This window comes from Orycteropus afer, unplaced genomic scaffold, assembly GCF_000298275.1.
Source record: "Orycteropus afer afer isolate SDZICR_OR568_19922 unplaced genomic scaffold, OryAfe1.0 scaffold00042, whole genome shotgun sequence".
Classification (NCBI taxonomy): domain Eukaryota; kingdom Metazoa; phylum Chordata; class Mammalia; order Tubulidentata; family Orycteropodidae; genus Orycteropus; species Orycteropus afer.
In genome coordinates, this window is record NW_006921629.1 from 4466999 (window position 1) to 4477941 (window position 10943).

The 10943-nt window shown below is 47.9% G+C and overlaps 1 non-coding gene across 1 annotated transcript; it reads right to left on the reverse strand.

Annotated features, from left to right (window-relative positions):
- Positions 1 to 9489: 9489 nt before the first annotated feature.
- Positions 9490 to 9561, reverse strand: TRNAT-CGU. Its single transcript has one exon. It is a non-coding gene; the product is annotated as a tRNA-Thr (tRNA).
- Between the last annotated feature and the right edge of the window lie 1382 nt (positions 9562 to 10943).

Sequence of the window (10943 nt, forward strand, 5' to 3'; positions counted from 1 at the left end):
CACACATTGAGAATATTGATTGTCACAGTTGGTGAGAAACTCCTAGGTGCCAGGACTCTGTGCTAAGAACTTCTTATGCTTTCACAATGACCCTAGGAGGTAGGTCATTATTACCCACATTTTACAGATGAATTTACTTGCTAGGATCACTGGACCTGAGACCAGCACCTCCAGCTCCTCCCTGATCTGTAGCACTTTCTGCCACCTCCCCCTGCCCTCCTGTTCTAAGTAAATACCTCATGCACAATCCCAAGATCATTTGTGGCGAGTTTGTCCTTCCCCCAAAGTAGTCTACCTCTCCACCCCTTCCCAGTGCATCTGCCCTTCTTGCCCCCAGAAACGACCCCTAGGAGTCAGGATCCTCAGCAAGCTGTCCACAGAGTCCTGGGGTGGGGAACTGGGGGGTCTGTTGTGACATGGACAATTTTAATGTCCCTGCCACCTTTCCAGACTGATGTGCACATCCACCTCCATGGCTGGGAGAGATCAACCAACCTTGGGGACCAACCTCGAGTCTGTGGGGCCTGCAGGGCCTTTCTGCCCAAGGAGAGCTGGAGACGCAGACCTCCCTCATTCTAGTTTCTTCCCTAGCTTTTTCCCGGCCACCCAATTTTAAACCACAGCCCGCCCCACCCCGCCCATCACTTCTGATCCCCTAGACCAGATTTTTTTTTCCTTCTGTAGCCCTTGTCATTTCTAACTTGCCACTCACTTATTTTGAATAAAATCTGTTTCCCTGCTGCTGATCTCTTCCCTCAACCCCCAGAATGGACGCTCCACAAGGGCAGGGGTTGTCACATGTATACACTGCTGTGTCACGGTGCCTTGCATACAGTTTGATAAATATTGGAATTCATTTCAGTCCTGCACACACTGCCTGAAAATCCAGCTTTGCCATCCCTGGACGAGCATGGCTGCTCCAAACCAGCTGGGTCTGAACTAGAGACAAAGGCTGGCCCCTTCAATCCATGTTGATGTCACCAGTTTCCTCTCAGAGGGTAACCACATCCCCTCAAGTACAGGTCAGACATACATTGTGGCCTCCAATGTCCGAATCACACCAGCTATTAAATATTAACACCATGTACAGCGTATTGGCTGCTGTTGAACACCTGAGTCTATCTGGCAGTACAGGAAGGGCTGTGAAGTGGCGGGGCAGGAGCGAGAATCCCTGTTTCACAGACGGGGAAACTTGGCTTGGGGAGATGAAAGGACTTACCCAAGGTCACGCCACACTGAGCTCTTTCCATTAAATGGCCTCTTCTGGACTGTACAGTCCCTCACACTTTCCTTCTACAGTCAGAACTGTCCTGGGTGTTAGTCCCTTTCTGCCATCATTGAGAAGCAGCTTTGACGGAAGACACAGGATCCTGGGGGCCAGAGGGAGAAAAGGGCTACAGATAATCGGAAGTGTTTTTACGAACCTGTGGAGCTGATATTCTCAGCATGTTTTGCTCAGATGGCAATTTGCATGGATTTGGTTTCTCTGGGCCCGTATGTTTTGGACGGAGGGAAAGCCTCAAAGCTCAGGGGAAAGACAGGCCGGGGATGAAGACCTGCACAGCAGAAAAGCCGCACAGCAGTCACCAGTCTTGGGGTCTTCGATAAGTAATTCCCTGACTCAGGGCCTCAGCTGGAGTCCCTAGTGGTGCAGTTACATGCTCAACTACTAGCAGACAGGTTGGCAGTTCTAACCCACCCAGAGGCACCATGGAAGAAAGACTTGGTCATATACTTCCCAACAGTCACACCTTGAAAATCTTACGGAGCGCAGCTCTGTTCTGCACACCTAGGCTTGCCATGAGTCAGAACGCACCTGACCCTAACTGGTGTGGGGTTTGTTTTTTGGGGGGGAAGGGGCGCTTCATTTTCTCACGGGAAAAGTTAAGATGCAATTTTCTTTAACTTCCTCCAGCTCAACTGACTGTACCTGTAGCAGGAGAAGTTTTCTCTAAAGTGATTTCCTTCCTTCCTTCAGCCAATATTTAAAGAGCCCCTTTATCCAGGTCCCTTGAAAAGAAAAACAAAACCCTGCCCCCAAGGAAGAGCGGAGGGGTGAATCCCTCACAAACTAGTCCCTGGACTGAGGCCTAGGGGTATATGTGGAGGAAGCAGGAGGTCTGACGCTGTCTGCTTGGGCTGCGCCCTCTGAACATGGCCGAAGGATTGAGGCTGAGGGCGGCGGCAGCTCCTAGAAAGTGGAGGTGCATGATGATCCAGGTCCCAGCCCTCTCCCTCACCCCCCTGCACAGGATTCTCTGAAAGGCTTTTAGGGGTACCCATGAGGCTGTTGTGTTGTTAGGTGTCCTCGAGTCAGTTTTTTTTTTTTTTTTTTTTATTGTGATTTGGGTGAAAATTTACAGCGCAAATACACTGTCCATACAGCAGTTCACATACACTTTGTCTCATGACATTGACCACAATTTAGCACAATGCAACATCTCCCCTCCCACTTCCTCCCAATAGTTACCTCTTCCCTGTGTTCATCTCTCCATGCACTCCTACCCCCTGAGCTGTCTCCCTGTGCCTGAGCAGCCCTTCTTTCTCTCTTGCTTGTTCTCTCCAAGAAGTGTATCTACCTCAGGTAAATGCTCAACTAGTATGCCTTGTCTACTGCTTGGATGGAAGCCACAGGTGTGCGTTCAGTTCCAGACCTGAAGGGCAGCTAGGGACCATAGTCTCAGTGGTTCCCCCAGGCTCCACCAGGCCAGCAAACCTGTTCCCCACTTTTTTTTTTCCAAATGATTTTGAGTTTTGTTCCACATTGTTATCCCTGTCTATCCAGGGTCTCCTACAAAGATCCTCTTTCAAGTGGTTGACAGTAGTAGCTGAGCACCATCTATTTCTTTTGGTCTCATAGTCGTATTGGCTGCAGATCGGATGGTGGCCAGTTGCTAGGACTAGTTGTTTCCATGACGTTTTGGTTTTCTTCATTCTTCTTGGCCCTGGCAAGGAGAGACCCATCGTTGCATCTAGATGGCAGCTTGCAAGCTTTTAAGATCTCAGTCACTACTTGCCACAGTAGGAGGTAGAACAATGTTTTGTGTGGTATGTTATGCCAATTGAGCTTGATGTCCCTCAAGTCAGTTTTGACTCATATTCACTGGCGTTGAGTTGAACCTGACTCATAGCGATTGGGTTCCCCAGGCAGTATCACTAAGGAAGTAGATTGCCCAAACTTCCTTCCCAGGAGTGGCTGGTGGGTTTGAACCGCCAGCCTTCTGGTTAGCAGTCAAGTGCCTTAGGCACCATAACACCTCTATATAAAACAGAACAAAACATTCCCAGTTCTGCATCATCTGTTTAGATGCAATCATTGCTGTGTTTGAGCCCACTGTCGCAGCCACTGTGTCAATCCATCTTGTTGAGGGTCTTCCTTTTTTTTTTTTTGCTAACCCTCTATTTTACCAAGTATGATGTCCTGGCCCAGTGACTGGTCCCTCCTGATAACATGTCAAAAGTACATGAAACAAAGTCTTACCATCCTCACTTCTAAGGACCATTCTGGCTGTACTTCTTACAAGACAGATTTGTTCATTCTTCTGGCAGTCCATGATATATTCAATATTCCTCACCAACACCATAATTTAAATGCATCAATTCTTCTGTGATCTTCCTTATTAATTGTTGAACTTTCACATGCATATGAGGCAATTGAAAATACCATGGCTTGGGTCAGGTGCACTTTAGTCCTCAAAATGACATCTTTGCTTTTTGACCCTTTAAAGCGGTCTTTTGCAGCAGGTTTGCCCAATGCAATACATCATCTGATTTCTTGACTGGTGCTTCCACCGGTGTTGATTTTGGATCCAAGTAAAACGAAATCTTTGACAACTCCAATCTTTTCTTGTTTATCACGATGTTACTTATGGTCCAGTTGTGAGGCTTTTTGTTTTCCTTATGCTGAAGTGTAATCCATACTGAAGGCTGTCTTTGATCTTCATTAGTAAGGGCCTCAAGTCCTCTTCAAGGTTGTGTTTATCTGCATATTGCAGGTTGTTAATGAATCTTCCTCCAATCTTGATGCTGTTTTCTTCTTCATAAAGTCCAGTTCCCCAGATTATTTGCTCAGCATACAGATAAGTATGGTGAAAGGCTACAACATACCTTTCCTGATTTTCAACTAGGCAGTAACCCCTTGTCCCCTTTGAAGGACTGCCTCTTGGTCTATGTACAAATTCTGCATGAGCACAATTAAGTGTTCTGGAATTCCCATTCTTCACAATGTTATCCATAATTTGTTATGATCCACACAGCTAAATGCCTTAGTCAATAAAACACAGGTAAACATCCTTCTGGTATTCTTTGCTTAAAGCCAAGATCCACCTAACGTCAGCAATGATACCCCTCATTCAATGCCCTCTTCTGAATCCGGCTTGAATCACTGGCAGTTCCATGTCCACGTACTGCTGCAAGCATTTTAAAATTATCTTCAGCAAAAATTTGCTTGCATATGATATTGTTCGATGATTTCCACAATGTGTTGAATCACCTTTCTTTGGAATGGGCGCAAATATGGATCTCTTCAATTGGTTGGCCAGGTAGCTGCTTCCAAATTTCTTGGCATAGAGGAGTGAGTGCTTCCAGTATTGCATCTGTCTGTTGAAACATCTCAGTGGGTATTGCATCAATTCCTGGAGGCTTATTTTATTTTTTTTACTAATGTCTTCAGTACAGCTTGGACTTCTTTCAGTACCATCAGTTCTTGATCATATGCTACCTCCTGAAATAGTTGAACGTCAAGCAATTTCTTTTGGTAGGGTGGGGAAAAAAACCTAGTTGCCTTCCAATAGTTTCTGATTCATGGCAACTCTATGTGTGTCAGAGTGGAACTGCCCTCCAGAGGGTTTCAATGGCTGTGATATTTCAGAAATAGATCACCAGGCCTTTCTTCTGTCCGGGATGGAGCAATTAACTGTTTACACCAACCAGGACTCCTGAGGGCAGGGTAAATGTCTGGAAAAGGTCACAGCCCTTGGTCCAGAGGTTAAGCCTTAGGCCATAGCCATATGAGTAGCCTTCTATGAATAATTTGAATCTTGTCATTAAGTCTCCTCTGTGTAGGTGTGGTAGGACTTGTTGCCTCACCTCCTGGTAGTGCTGTCAACAGACCTCCTTCTGCTACAGTCCCTTCAGGGACTGCCTCAGGTGGAGAGAGCAAAGGTCAAAGGTCATACTCATTCTGGGGCAGCCATGTCCAGTGAGTGACAGGGGAAGAGGCTTCTCCTTTTGCTCACACCTGCTTCCTATCCCTCCACAGGTGAAATAAACATCCTGCACACTGACCTCCATCTGGGAGTCTGCCTCCTGGGAAACCCAATCTGTGATAGGTGTGTGTGTGTTGTGCACCCCCCACTCCTGACCCCCTACCTCCACCCCCACCCCATCCCAAAGCCTGAATATTGTAGTAAGGTCACATGATTTTGGTCAGTATTTGCTTTTCTTACTGATCAGGAATGAATATTAGGTGAAGTGAAGTACCAGCTTGGCTCCCAGGCTGACAAGAGATATGCCATCTCCTGGGTTTGCATCAAGGTAATAATGAAGATGTCTTCAAAACATATTTATGCTCATTCTCAAATGGGTTTAATCTATATGGTAAAAGCAGAGCTTTTTCGATGACCTTGAAAAAACCACCTCCCTTCTCCTTGCCTGTCTCTGGGTCTGTAAATGAGAGGGTTCAATGGTTGCTTTCATTCCTATCATTCCACTATTCCAAATCAGTAATTTTTGTCCCCAGGGATGGGGATCTTAAGGGTTTGCCAATAAAACCATCTATAGCCAACCCTATCCCATTGCCACCAAGTCAATTCCAACTCATAGTGACCCTATAAGACAAAGCTGAACTGCTTCATAGGATTGCCAGTGCTATAAATCTTTATGGAAGCAGACTGCTTGCTTCATCTTTGTCCCACAGTGCAGCTAGTGAGCTCCAAGCACCAACCTTTCAGTTAGCAGCCAAACTCTTATTTACTGAGTCACCAGGGCTCCTTAAAATCATCTATAGAAAACAAGTATTTGTTTCTTATTTTGAAGCTATACTTTATTTGAAGATTAAAGAGACCACAGGGCATAGAAAAGGACCTGTGTTTGCTTAGCTGCAGCTCAGATCATGTTATCTGAGTGTCAAAGTTGAGGGAGTAGGGGCAGAACTACTCAAGATCTCGTGGTGTTCTGGTGAATTTCTGGTTGTCCTCCAGCACTTATCTTGTGCCAGTGCTCTGTACCAGGTGCTAGAAATACAGACATGAGTGAGACACTCATGGCCCTAAGGGATTTCTCAGTTATGGTAGTAGACAAAGGGGGACCAAGAAGAAAGCAGGTGACTCATTCATTACCTGTGTGGTTTTGCCAAAGGCTTTGAAATTAATTTTAATCCAGCCTCTGGATCTGCTAATTTGCAGGAAATACCAAGGACAGAGGAACTTGTTGAACTGCAAACCAAGAGTTTGCAGTCAGCAATATCTAGACTGTGGGAAAAAGTCTTCAGGTCAGACAACCTGGGTTCCTCAGCAGATACACTGCAAGGAAATGAAAGGGAAAGAAGAGAACACAATTGATTTTATATATATATATATATATATATATATAAAAGAGATATCAATTAATAAAAGCAATCAAAGTTAAGCTGTTGTTGTTAGCTGCAGTTGAATCCACCCGATACGTGACAACCCCATGCACAACAGGATCCAAGCACTGTGCTCCATAGGGTTCTTTGAATCCATAGGCTGAGTTTTAGAGGTAGATTTCCAGGATGCTCTTAAAAATTCAAGGAGGTGATTACTATATAAATTGGGGATCTGGTTACTTACGGTGGAAGGGAAAGGGTTGTGATTAGGAAGGGGCACATGGAAAGGCTTCTGGGGTCTCTGGCAAAGTTCTCTGGCTTGAGTGGTGTTCCCTTTATAAGTTGTTAAGCCATTCCTTTGATTTGTGTGGTTTTTGAATCAGTGTTTTATTTTACAGTGAAATGATTTTAAAATACTTATCTATCTCCAGGCTGGAATATTGGACCAAAACAGACAGCATGTGGCGCAATATATATACTTGCCAAAGTCTGCTTTTAAGTTAAATAATATTCATGCACAGGAAGGAAGAGGTCTAACTTAAAGCAGTTTGTATTTTTAAAAATATCCTGGAGGTTTTAGCTGCCCACAAATGACTGTGTCTGCCTTCCTGGCTCCCAAACTGCAGCACCAGAGGCTGGCTGTTCTGCTCTCGACCTAGGGGAGCAAACGGGAGGCAATCTGAGAAAGCAGAAATTGGCGATGGGGGGGGGGGGGCACTGCCCTAGCCATGCCCAGCAGGGAGGGTTGATCATAACTCTCTGGGTGGGAGACTTAGGGTCATATGGATCCCATCCCCAGTGCCCGGGTTGCATTGCCCAGGCCTGGCTGTGGAAAGGGCCACTATGATTCACTGCCTTGGCAGCCATGAGACAGATGGGTGGGGTGACTTGAGGTTCTCTCACTTCTCCCACAGTCCAGGCTCTGAGGTAGAAATTTAGAATTTTAGGCCATAAGGTATTTAGAAAACATATCCTTTAACTTTCGAATGTGGCAAATAAGAAAGTTGAAGTCCAGGGAAGGTAAATGATTTAAATGGGAATCATGCAATAAACCTCACATAGGTGTCAAGACTAGCTGTCCCTTCTGTTCTTGCTGAAACTTCACCACATGAGGTTTCCCATCTGGCATTTGTGCTCTGGGGTTGACCTTGTAGGCATCGTCTCTTTCCACCGTGACTAACATCGTCAGTGTAGATTGCCACTGGCCTTCAAGTCAATCTCAAGATGTCTCTATTCCAGGTTCACCTTGGTGCTTGTGTTTGAACTGCTTTCACTTTCATCTCCTCTCCCTGACCTTGAACTGTGATCCATACTTGCCCTTTGCCTCTGGCCCTTCACTTTTCGGGGCCCATGTTTCCCCAGCATCTGTATGTTGGCCTCTTCGGTACCTTGACCCTCTTTTGTTGACTTTCACTTGGCTCATTGGCTCCCCTCCCTTGGAGTGGAATTCTCTGCTTCAATTGCTCTAGGAAACCCAATGTCCAGCCTCTGAGCTCTGCATCAGGAATCCACCTTAAGAGACAAAGTTAAGACGATATCCAGTAGTCTAGTACTTTCCCCTACTTATCCCTGAATGTAGGAGCTCTGGTGGCCTAGTGCCTAAGGCATTTGACTGCTAACTAGAAGGCTGGTGGGAGGAAGATTGGGCAATCTACTTCTGTAGAGATACTGCTTCAGAAGCCCAAGGAGGGGTTGCTATGAGTTGAACTGACTCAACAGCAGTGAGTTTTTGTTTATTTTTTTAAGCCCCTGAATAACTGGAATCCATCTAGGCTAAGGGAGCTCTGGTGGTGTAGTACCTGAGGCATTTGACTGCTAACCAGAAGGCTGGCGGTTCAAACCCAGTAGCCACTCCAAACCCAGCAGCCAGTCCTTGGAAGGATGGTTGGGCAATCTACTTCCTTTTTTTTTTTTTTTTTCCCTATTTTTTATCTAGGCTAAGGCACTTGTTGGAAAGGGCCTGAATTTGCATTTCAGTATCAATTCAATGACGACAGTGACAGCGCAGCTTAGCAGTCCCTTCGAAGGCATTTCTTCCATTGGAATCTTGGAGAAAATAAATTCCACCGACATTCAGTCCACCCAGAGTTCCTCATGGTCATCAGTGCAATGAGGCCTCGGGAAAGGGAATGGGATTTGGGGCTACATCAATGGAAGAATGGGACATAGAATAAGGGTGGTGAAGTTCTATATCTGGAGTATGTTCTGTGCTGAGCGTCACAATTTAAAGAGGGAGACAGCAGACTAGAGTGTATCAAAGAGTCCAAGAATGGAGGGACCCAACGCGGTCATATTAAATGGGGCTGTTTATCCTAGGGGATTTAAGGAGTATCCTAACAGTCTAGGAAGGCCAGTGGATTTTGTAGGTAGGAGCCAGCTTCAATGTGTGGGTTCATCAAGGCTCAGACAGCAATTGGCTTCCAAGACAAGAAGGCAGACGGGAGCATGGCCTGGATAACTCCCTTGAAACCGAGCAAGGAACTACAGAAACACCGCGCCAGAAACTCAGGAGCCCTCTCTGGTTGGTCCCCTAGTACGCAACACACGCAAAAAGGGCGGCACCACTGCCTAGAGCTGGCCTTCACCTCTGGCCTCAGTGTTCCTTCCCTTGGTAACCTCGGGAAGGCGAGGCCCGCCCTGCTGCTGAGAAGAGGAGCTATGGGAGTAGGAGACGCTAGCCGGGGCTAGAGGAGCGCGGGGCGGCCGGTACCGCATCGCTCGCAAATAGGCTCTGGATCCCGCGGAACAGGGCAACAGCGCTTGGCTTGTCACGGATAGTCTAAAGAGGGAAGGGACTGACGTACGTTGCCGTCTTCCTGAGCAGGGATTCGAAAAGTAAAAGATACCACGGGGAGGAAGGGAACGAACAATGCACGCGAGAACATCACAGCCCCGCGGCAGAACCCCCAACCTCAGGTCGCAGGCACGGACGGGGTTCGAACCCGCGATCTTCGGTTTACGAGACCGACGCCTTACCACTTGGCCACCGCGCCTGACAGCCGAGCGAGCTGTGGAAGCTCTCAGTGGAGGGGAGGTGGCGGCGGGTGCGCGGTAGGGGCGGAGCCCCGCCTCCGGCCCCGCCCCCGGCCCAGTCGCCCGCCTTCCTGATCTCCCCGCCCCGACCCTGCTTTCTGAAGGCCCAGCCTAGACCCAAGACTGCTCGCCCGCGCCTGTGTTCGGCGCCCGGCCGGCGGCGGGACCCGAACCGGCGGACTTGCTAGGTCCCGGCCCGCCCGCTCCCGCCTCAAACGCCCCTCAGGGACAAGGCGCGGGCGAAGAACTGGTGGTAGCGAGGCCACCGGGGAAGAGACAGGCGGGGGCGGGGGCGAAAGCTGAGTTTCCTGCGGCTGAGAAACGAGTGCCGGAGATGGAGAAAAACCGCGACAACGCCGCTGACGACGGAAGCGGAAGCGGAGGCTGCGGCCTCGGGCGAGCCAGGGCCAGGCGTCTTAGCCTGGCTCCTAACCTGGCTCTGCGCGCGGGCAGTGTGACCTTGGCCGGGTCGTTTCTGTCCGAGTTGCTGGCAGCTTAGGGAGCTCGGGCCTAGTGGATGGAGACCCAAGAAAATGGGCAAGGCAGGGATGGCTGGGGCTGGCGCTCAGAGAAAGGTGCGAGAAAAATGCAGGGAGAAGGGAGGGACGGGTCAGAGTACAGGAGCAAGGGAAAGTGACCTTCCTGCCCTGAGCCCCGCACGGATTGTGCTACACCTTCCCTAGCTTCCTCTCGCCCGGCTCCTCCGCCCCAGCCCCTGGCACGAGGTCTCGCACGGAGTAGACTCTAGATAGCTGTTCAGACTAGAAGACCTTGTACTGGAGGAACCGACGTGGCCCACCAGGGGGTGTCAGCCTAGCGGTGTTCGCGGAGACGATGCTAGTGAGAAAGAACAACTGCAGACAGTCCCAAAGTGCATCAGAAAAAGAATGGGCGAATCAGATAGCGTGGAACACTAGGACGCTGTTAGAAAGAATGATCTCGGCGCAAAAGAATGGTTATTAACACGGATAGAGCGCAAAAGCACGTACGATTTTAAAAAGCAAGATATAAGGACAATACATACCATTTCCTAAAGGGTAAGTCACACAGTATGTAAAAGTAGAAACATTTATTGGAAGAACATAAAGGCGAGCGAAATGGAATGGAGACAGAAGGAACTAACTTTCTTGGTAATCTTGTTTCTATTTCATAAAAGAGACAAAACAAAAACTTAGCAGCTGAGAGGGGTGGAAACGGGCACACTTGTTATGTTACTCTTTGTGCTTTTTTGTAGATCTTTTATTTTCTCAAAATTAATTTTAAAAAAGAAAGAAATGAGACCCCTTTGTTCTTGTTTGGGTGCCACAGTGTCTCTGCCAAGAGACAGGTGGGTGGGAATGGG